Consider the following 9,863-nt stretch of genomic DNA (forward strand, 5'->3'; position numbering starts at 1 on the left):
TCGGGCACGATCATTTAAGATGTCAAACATATGATTAAGTTTAAGTTGGTCTACTCTGGACTCCAAAGGCAACAAGCCCAAGTCATTACAAAAATTACAGACAAACAGCATGAAAAACAACAAGTAATCTAGTAAAAACCATAGAATTCACAAGAGTATCACAAAATCAAAAACAGCAAATTAAAAAATTGACAGGTCAGGGAATCAGTCTCAAGATCATTCATCAGTGATTTAAAAATACCAATCGGGACAAGTTCTTCCAGTTTAAAAGTATTTTGTAAGGCGTTCCAAGACGATGGCGCAGAGTACATAAAAGCCCTTTGACCAAATTCAGTTCGGACATTTGGAACAGTTAGCAGGATAAAGTCCAGCGAACGAAGAGAGTACCCACCACATTTCTGAACAATAAAAATGCCCAAATAAAAAGGTAGTAAACCCAAAATGGCTTGTAAATAAAAGTATACCAGTGACTGAGACTATGAGTGACTAGAGAAGGCCATCCAACCCTGGTATACAAAGTGCAGTGGTGCGTAAGGGTTTTGCAGTTTAAAATAAATCTCAAAGTGCCATGGTAAAGGGTGTCAATTGATCTCAAACACTGAGCGGAAGCATTCATATATTAAATATCCCCATAGTCTAGTAAAGGCATAAATGTAGCTGATACTAGCCTGCTTCTGGCTTCAAAAGAAAAACAGGCCTTATTCGTAAAATAAAATCCCAATTTCAGCTTGAATTTTTTTGTAACATTTACATTTTAGTCATTTAGCAGACACTCTTATCCAGAGTGACTTACAGTAGTGAATACATACATTTCATTTTTTTTTTTGTACTGGCCCCCGTGGGAATCAAACCCACAACCCTGGCGTTGCACACACCATGCTAGCGTTGCAAACACCATGCTTTACCAACGGACCCACAGGGAAGGCGTAAGTTGTTGAATATGCAATTTAAAATTGAGGCCATCATCAATTAAAATTCCAAGATATTTATATGAGGTTACAGTCTCAATCTCAATGCCCTGACAGGTAATAATAGGTGAAAAGTTCAGAGGTCTATTTCTTGCTTTAGAAAACACCATTAGTTTAGTTTTGTCAGTAGTGAGGATAAGCTTCAATTGACACAAGGTATGTTGAACAGTATAAAAAGCATTTTGTAAGTTCTGGAAAGCTTTTGTAAGATACGAGGCACAACAGTAAATACCAGTATCATCAGCATAAAAATGAAGTTGCGCATTTTGGACATTTTTGTCTAAATTATTTATATAAATAGTGAATAAGAGAGGACCAAGTACAGAGCCTTGGGGGACACCATTACAGACAGACAATTTAACAGACATGAGCCCATCAAATTGAGTGCACTGAGTTCTATCAGACAGATAGTTAGCAAACCATGCAACCTCATGCTCCGAAAGACCTACACTCGACAATCTCTGCTTTAGTATAGCATGATCAACTGTATCAAAAGCCTTAGAGAGATCAATAAAAAGTGAGACACAATGCTGTTTTTTGTCAAGGGCTTCAGTGATGTCATTTAAAACCTTCATGGCTGCTGTAATTGTGCTATGCTTCTTCCTGAAGCCCGATTGGTACATTGTGGGTCCTAGGGGGGACATTCAGCACATACAGTGCATTGGGAAAGTATTCAGACCGCATGACTTACTCCATATTTTGTTACGTTACAGTTATTTGAAAATAGATTAAATAAATAAAAAATCCTCATCTATCTACACAAAATACCCCATAATGACAAAGCGAAAATAGATTTTTTGACATTTTTGCAAATTTATAAAACAACAAAAACTGAAATATCTTATTTACATAAGTATTCAGACCATATACTTTGAGCTCAGGTGCATCATGTTTGCATTGATCATCCTTTAGATGTTTCTACAACTTGATTGGAGTCCACCTGTGGTAAATTCAATTGATTGGACATGATTTGGAAAGGCACACACCTGTCTATATAAGGTCCCACAGTTGACAGTGCATGTCAGAGCAAAAACCAAGCCATGAGGTTGAAGGAATGGTTCGTAGAGCTCCGAGACATGATTGTGTTGAGGCACAGTTCTGGGGAAGGGTACCAAAACCCTTCTGCAGCATTGAACGTCCCCAAGAACACAGTGGCCTCCATCATTCTTAAATGGGAGAAGTTTAGAACCACCAAGACTCTTCCAAGAGCTGGCCGTCTGGCCAAACTGAGCAATCGGGAAGAAGGTCCTTGGTCAGGGAGGTGACCAAGAACTCGATGGTAACTCTGACAGAGCTCCAGAGTTCCTCTGTGGAAATGGGAACCATCTTTGTAGCATGCCACCAATCAGGCCTTTATGGTAGAGTGGCCAGAAGGAAGCCAATCCTCAGTAAAAGGCACATGACAGCCCATTTGGAGTTTACCAAAAGGAACCTAAAGGACTCAGACCATGAGAAACAAGATTCTCTTGTCTGATGAAGGCAATATTGGCATGAATGCCAAGTGTCACGTCTGGAGAAAATTTGGCACCATCCTTACGGTGAAGCATGGTGGTGGCAGCATCTTGCTGTGGGGATGTTTGGCTTGGACTGAGAGACTAGTCAGGATTGAGGGAAAGATGAACTGAGCAAAGCACAGAGAGATCCTTGATGAAAACTTGCTCCAGAGCGCTCAGGACCTCAGACTTGGGCGAAGGTTCACCTTCCAACAGGACAACGACCCTAAGCACACAGCCAAGACAACGCAAGAGTGGCTTCGGGACAAGTCTCGGAATGTCCTTGAGTGACCCAGCCAGATTCCAGACTTGAACCAAATCGAACATCTCTGAAGAGGCCTGAAAATAGCTGTAGAGCAATGCTCCCAGTCCAATTTGACAGAACTTGAGAGGATCTGCAGAGAAGAATGGGATAAACTCCCCAAGTACAGGTCTGCCAAGCTTCTAGCATCTTACCCAAGAATACTTGATGTTGTAATGGCTGCGTAAGGTGTTTCAACAAAGTGGCCTTCCCTGTGGCTCAGTTGGTAGAGCATGGTGTTTGCAACACCAGGGTTGTGGGTTCAATTCCCACGGGGGGGCAGTAGGAAGAAAATAAAAAAAAGGTATGAAATGTATGCATTCACTATACTGTAAGTTGCTCTGGATAAGAGTGTCTGATAAATGACTAAAATGTAAAGGGTCTAAATGCTTATGTAAATGTGATATTTAAAATTTTCTAAATCTACAAATCTGTTTTTGCTTTGTCATTATGGGGTATTGGGATGTCATTATGGGGTATTGTGTGTAGATTGAAGGATTGAATTTAATACATTTTAGAAAATGGCTGTAACATAACAAACTATGGAAAAAGTCAAGGAGTCTGAATACTTTCCGAATGCACTATACCTGATAACATTATTTTGCATGACCTGCATTCGCTTTTTCAGCTGTTTTTGATAGCCAACTATACCAAGCAGAGCAGGATTAAGCAAAATGACGTTGAGACAAGCAGTTTCTTTCCTTTGATGTTAAAATTTGTTCGCCATTTGGAAAGAATTTTAGCAGCAATCAGGTTTCCAGAAAGGGATTGATCTAGGGACAAACTACGATAAGTTACACTTGTTTTAGATTCAATCTCCTTGCCTGCACAGTTTACCTTTATCTTGTCAGCCCTAAGCAATCTACGTTTTGTTCCAAACAAAATCAATTCAGTTTTTCCCAAATGCAGTGACAATTTGTTGTCAGTCAACCAATCTCTAACAAAATGCAATTCCTTGCTCAGGGTCTCCTCTATGTAAACTGTACCCTTCCCCGATACCAGTATGGTATCATCAGCATAAAGCAGGAGTTTCACTTTACTGTATCGGGCATATCATTAACATATATTAGAAATTAGAGAGGCCCTAAAATGGATCCCTGCGGTACTCCACAGGATATTTCTTTGGCCTCTGACATCACCAACATTACATACTTGTGTTCTGTTGGTCAGATAAGACCTAAACCACTGCTACATCATTTAGACCCCTGCATTTCAGTTTCATCAGGAGAACATCATGGTCCACAGTGTCATAAGTAATCTGCAAGTCTAACATGACCATACCATACCTGTACTCCCTGTTCACCCATGACTGTGTGGCCAAGCACACCTCCAACTCAATCATCAAGTTTGCAGACGACACAACAGTAGTAGGCTTGATTACCAACAAAGATGAGACAGCCTTCATGGACGAGGTGAGGGCTCTGGGAGTGTCGTGCCAGGAAAACAACCTCTAACTCAACGTCAACAAAACTAAGGAGATGATCGTTCATTTCAGGAAACAGCAGAGGGTGCATCTCCCTATCCACATCGATGGGACAGTAGTGGAGAAGGTGGAAAGCTTCAAGTTCCTCTGCGTACACATCACTGACAAACTGAAATGGTCCACCTACACAGATATGGTGGAGAAGGCGCAACAGCTAAAACCCTCACAAACTTTTACAGGTGCACAATTGAGAGCATCCTGCCGGGCTGTCTCACCGCCTGGTACGGCAACTGCTCCGCCCTCAACCGCAAAGCTCTCCAGAGGGTGGTGTGTCTAGCAATACTCATCTAAACTCCACACTACGGTATCTTAGTCACTTTTAAATTGTGTTAACGTATTGCATCACCCATCTCATATGTATAAACTGCACTCCACACTATTCTATGGTATCTTAGTCACTTTAATTGTGTGTAAATATTGCATCACCCATCACATACGTACAGTTGAATTTAAACTCAGTTTTTCACAATTCCTGACATTAAATCCTAGTAAAAAATTCCCTTACATACTTGTGTTCTGTTGGTCAGATAAGACCTAAACCACTGCTACATCATTTAGGCGCCTGCATTTCAGTTTCATCAGGAGAATATCATTGGTCCACAGTGTCAAAAGCTTTCTACAAGTCTAACATGACCATACCTCTATAGTTCCTCTTCTCACTTTCCTGTTTAATGTGGTCAAAAAGGTGGATAAGGCAAGTAGTGGAATGAGCTGTTCTAAAGCCAGACTGGAGTTCAGAAAGAGGATTGTTCTCCAGAAGGTATCCTTCAAGTTGATTAATGATTAAAAACGAATCTCTCAACAACTTTGGATGAGGTTCTGAGAATTGACACAGGCCTGTAGTTTCCTACATTTGTTTTACTGCTCTTCTTGTAGAGTGGAACCATCCAGGGCTGTTTTGAGATCTTGGGAAATGTACCACTAGTAATAGAAAGGTTTACAATATGCGTTATAATTTTAGCAGTGACACGAGCACTATCCTTTATGAATCTTGCAGGAAGGTTATCCAGCCCAGTTGCTTTGTTGGTGCTCATTAAGCATAGTAGATTGGAAACTTTGTCCTCTGTTACCATGCACAGCTCAAACAAATCATTAGTGATCCTTTGCTATGGTAAAAGTTGTTAATAAAGACTGGCCGTAGTGTCCAGAGCAGGTGGGTAACTTATTAACCAGAGATGAGGCTATAGTGGCTAAAACTGGGTTAAAATAATTAGCAACCTTTGCCTGGTCATAACATGAAACATCATCAATATCCAGGTTAATACTACAGGATTTTCCCTTATGGGGAGCTTTTGAGCCAATGTCCTTTAAAATGTTCCACAGTTTACGAGGCTGATGTAAGTTGTCATTAACAGTGTCTATGTAATGTTAGGATTTGGCCTTATCCATTTTGTATCTTGCCTGATTTCTACAGTTAATATAACCATCATAATCGTATTGTAGATTTGTCCTTCTGAATCTGGCCAGGTAGCGATCCCTTTTCCTTATGAGGTCTAAGATCTCAGAAGTGATCCGTTTCCCTGACCGCTAGTTTGATTCTAATTTGTTTCATTGGAGTCAGAGAGTTGAGCGCAGACAGAAACAGATCGTTAAAAAGATACCAAGCTTGATCAAATAAAACTTTAATTTGTGCCGAATACAACAAATACAGACATTACCGTGAAATACTTACTTATAAGCCCTTAACCAACAGTGCAGTTTAAGAAGAGTTAAGAAAATATTTACCAAATAAACTAAAATAAAAAATTATAGAAAGTAACACAATAAAATAACGATAACGAGTCTATATACAGGGGGTACCGGTACCAAGTCAATGTGCGGGGGTACAGGTTAGTTGAGGTAATTTATACATGTAGGTTGGGGTGAAGTGACGTCATAGTTTATAGTACATCGGGCCAATCCATATTTCCAAGTCCTTCTACAAAACGTTCCTTTGAGTTTTGTTTCATAGACCGTACCTTCATGTAATTATTACCTGTCTCTAGTAGCAGTTTGGATGTCTTACGGGTACAGCAGGTTACCATATGATCACTAAAACCAATATTTAAGACTCCTGACTGACAGACGTTCTCTTGGTCTGATACAATAATCAAATCCAAAGTTGATTTACTGTCAATACACACCCGGGTTGGCTCAACAATCAGTTGTTTTAGTCCAAATAACTGATATTGACATTAGAGAGAGACATAAAGTGAGGCATAAAGCAATCACAGGTGTTGATTGGGAGCGCTAGCTAAGACAACAACGGGTAAGACAAGAACAGCTAATCAGCTAAGACAACAACAACAGGTAAAATGGCAATGAATGGGCAGAGAGGGTCAGTTAACTACACACAGGGCCTGAGTTCGAGGCTGGGGCCAACAGATAAACAAAATGAATTGATTAAAGAACAGTCCAGCAGTCATCAGCTATGTAGCCAAGTGATCATAGGGTCCAGTGAACAGTAATAGAGAAGTTTCCAAGAGTCTCATTCAGGTCTGAGCGATGAAGCAGCCAGTCCTCTAGCCAGTCTCATTCAGGTCTGAGTGATGAAGCAGCAAGTCCTCTAGCCAGTCTCATTCAGGTCTGAGTGATGAAGCAGCCAGTCCTCTAGCCAGTCCAATTCGGGTCTGAGTGATGAAGCAGCCAGTCCTCTAGCCATGCTCATTCAGGTCTCAGTGATGAAGCAGCCAGTCATCTAGCCAGGCTCATTCAGGTCTGATTGATGAAGCAGCAAGTCCTCTAGCCAGTCTCATTCAGGTGTGAGTAGTGAAGCAGCCAGACGTCTAGCCAGACCCACTCTGTCAGTTTCCACCCCTGCCTGGTAATGTGAACTCATTCAGGTCTCAGTGATGAAGCAGCAAGTCATCAAGCCAGTCTCATTCAGGGCTAAGTGATGAAGCAGCCAGTCCTCCAGCCAGGCTCATTCAGGTCTCAGTGATGAAGCAGCCAGTCCTCTAGCCAGGCCCATTCAGGTCTCAGTGATGAAGCAAACAGTCCTCTTGCCAGTCTCATTCAGGTCTGATTGATGAAGCAGCCAGTCCTCTAGCCAGGCTCATTCAAGTCTGATTGATGAAGCAGCCAATCCTCTAGCCAGTCTCATTCAGGTCTGAGTAGTGAAGCAGCCAGACCTCTAGCCAGACCCACTCTGTCAGTTTCTGCCCCTGCCCAGTGATGTGAGCTCATTCAGGTCTGATTGATGAAACAGCCAGTCCTCTTGCCAGGCTCATTCAGGTCTGATTGATGAAGCAGCCAGTCATCTAGCCAGTCTCATTCAGGTCTGATTGATGAAGCAGCCAGTCCTCTAGCCAGGATCATTCAGGTCTCAGTGATGAAGCAGCCAGTCCTGTAGTCAGGCTCATTCAAGTCTCAGTGATGAAGCAGCCAGTCCTCTAGCCAGGATCATTCAGGTCTCAGTGATGAAGCAGCCAGTCTTGTAGTCAGGCTCATTCTGCCAGTTTCCAAGAGTCTCATTCAGGTCTGAGCGATGAAGCAGAGAGTCCTCTAGCCAGTCTCATTCAGGTCTGAGTGATAAAGCAGCCAGTCTTCTAGCCAGTCAAATTCAGGTCTGAGTGATGAAGCAGCCAGTCCTCTAGCCAGTCCAATTCGGGTCTGAGTGATGAAGCAGCCAGTCCTCTAGCCATGCTCATTCAGGTCTCAGTGATGAAGCAGCCAGTCCTCTAGCCAGTCTCATTCAGGTCTGAGTAGTGAAGCAGCCAGACGTCTAGCCAGACCCACTCTGTCAGTTTCCACCCCTGCCTGGTAATGTGAGCTCATTAAAGTCTCAGTAATGAAGCTGCCAGTTGTCTAGCCAGGCTCATTCAGGTCTCAGTGATGAAGCAGCCAGTCCTCTAGCCAGGCTCATTCAGGTCTCAGTGATGAAGCAGCAAGTCCTCTAGCCAGTCTCATTCAGGTCTGAGTAGTGAAGCAGCCAGACGTCTAGCCAGACCCACTCTGTCAGTTTCCACCCCTGCCTGGTAATGTGAGCTCATTAAAGTCTCAGTGATGAAGCAGCCAGTCCTCTAGCCAGGATCATTCAGGTCTCAGTGATGAAGCAGCCAATCCTCTAGCCAGGCTCATTCAGGTCTCAGTGATGAAGCAGCAAGTCCTCTAGCCAGTCTCATTCAGGTCTGAGTAGTGAAGCAGCCAGTCCTCTAGCCAGACCCAGTCTGTCAGTTTCCGCCGCTCCCCGGTGATGTGAGCTCATTCAGGTCTGATTGATGAAACAGCCAGTCCTCTTGCCAGGCTCATTCAGGTCTGATTGATGAAGCAGCCAGTCATCTAGCCAGTCTCATTCAGGTCTGATTGATGAAGCAGCCAGTCCTCTTGCCAGTCTCATTCATTTATCAGTGATGAAGCAGCCAGTCCTCTAGCCAGGATCATTCAGGTCTCAGTGATGAAGCAGCCAGTCCTCTAGCCAGGCTCATTCAGGTCTCAGTGATGAAGCAGACAGTCCTCTAGCCAGGCTCATTCAGGTCTCAGTGATGAAGCAGCCAGTCCTCTAGCCAGGATCATTCAGGTCTCAGTGATGAAGCAGCCAGTCTTGTAGTCAGGCTCATTCTGCCAGTTTCCAAGAGTCTCATTCAGGTCTGAGCGATGAAGCAGAGAGTCCTCTAGCCAGTCTCATTCAGGTCTGAGTGATAAAGCAGCCAGTCTTCTAGCCAGTCAAATTCAGGTCTGAGTGATGAAGCAGCCAGTCCTCTAGCCAGTCCAATTCGGGTCTGAGTGATGAAGCAGCCAGTCCTCTAGCCATGCTCATTCAGGTCTCAGTGATGAAGCAGCCAGTCCTCTAGCCAGTCTCATTCAGGTCTGAGTAGTGAAGCAGCCAGACGTCTAGCCAGACCCACTCTGTCAGTTTCCACCCCTGCCTGGTAATGTGAGCTCATTAAAGTCTCAGTGATGAAGCAGCCAGTCCTCTAGCCAGGATCATTCAGGTCTCAGTGATGAAGCAGCCAGTCCTCTAGCCAGGCTCATTCAGGTCTCAGTGATGAAGCAGCAAGTCCTCTAGCCAGTCTCATTCAGGTCTGAGTAGTGAAGCAGCCAGACGTCTAGCCAGACCCACTCTGTCAGTTTCCACCCCTGCCTGGTAATGTGAGCTCATTAAAGTCTCAGTGATGAAGCAGCCAGTCCTCTAGCCAGGATCATTCAGGTCTCAGTGATGAAGCAGCCAATCCTCTAGCCAGGCTCATTCAGGTCTCAGTGATGAAGCAGCAAGTCCTCTAGCCAGTCTCATTCAGGTCTGAGTAGTGAAGCAGCCAGACCTCTAGCCAGACCCAGTCTGTCAGTTTCCGCCGCTCCCCGGTGATGTGAGCTCATTCAGGTCTGATTGATGAAACAGCCAGTCCTCTTGCCAGGCTCATTCAGGTCTGATTGATGAAGCAGCCAGTCATCTAGCCAGTCTCATTCAGGTCTGATTGATGAAGCATCCAGTCCTCTTGCCAGTCTCATTCATTTATCAGTGATGAAGCAGCCAGTCCTCTAGCCAGGATCATTCAGGTCTCAGTGATGAAGCAGCCAGTCCTCTAGCCAGGCTCATTCAGGTCTCAGTGATGAAGCAGACAGTCCTCTAGCCAGGCTCATTCAGGTCTCAGTGATGAAGCAGCCAGTCATCTAGCCAGGCTCATTCAGGTCTGATTGAT

The sequence above is a fragment of the Salmo salar genome, chromosome 09, assembly GCF_965601325.2.
Source record: "Salmo salar chromosome 09, fSalSal1, whole genome shotgun sequence".
Taxonomy (NCBI): domain Eukaryota; kingdom Metazoa; phylum Chordata; class Actinopteri; order Salmoniformes; family Salmonidae; genus Salmo; species Salmo salar.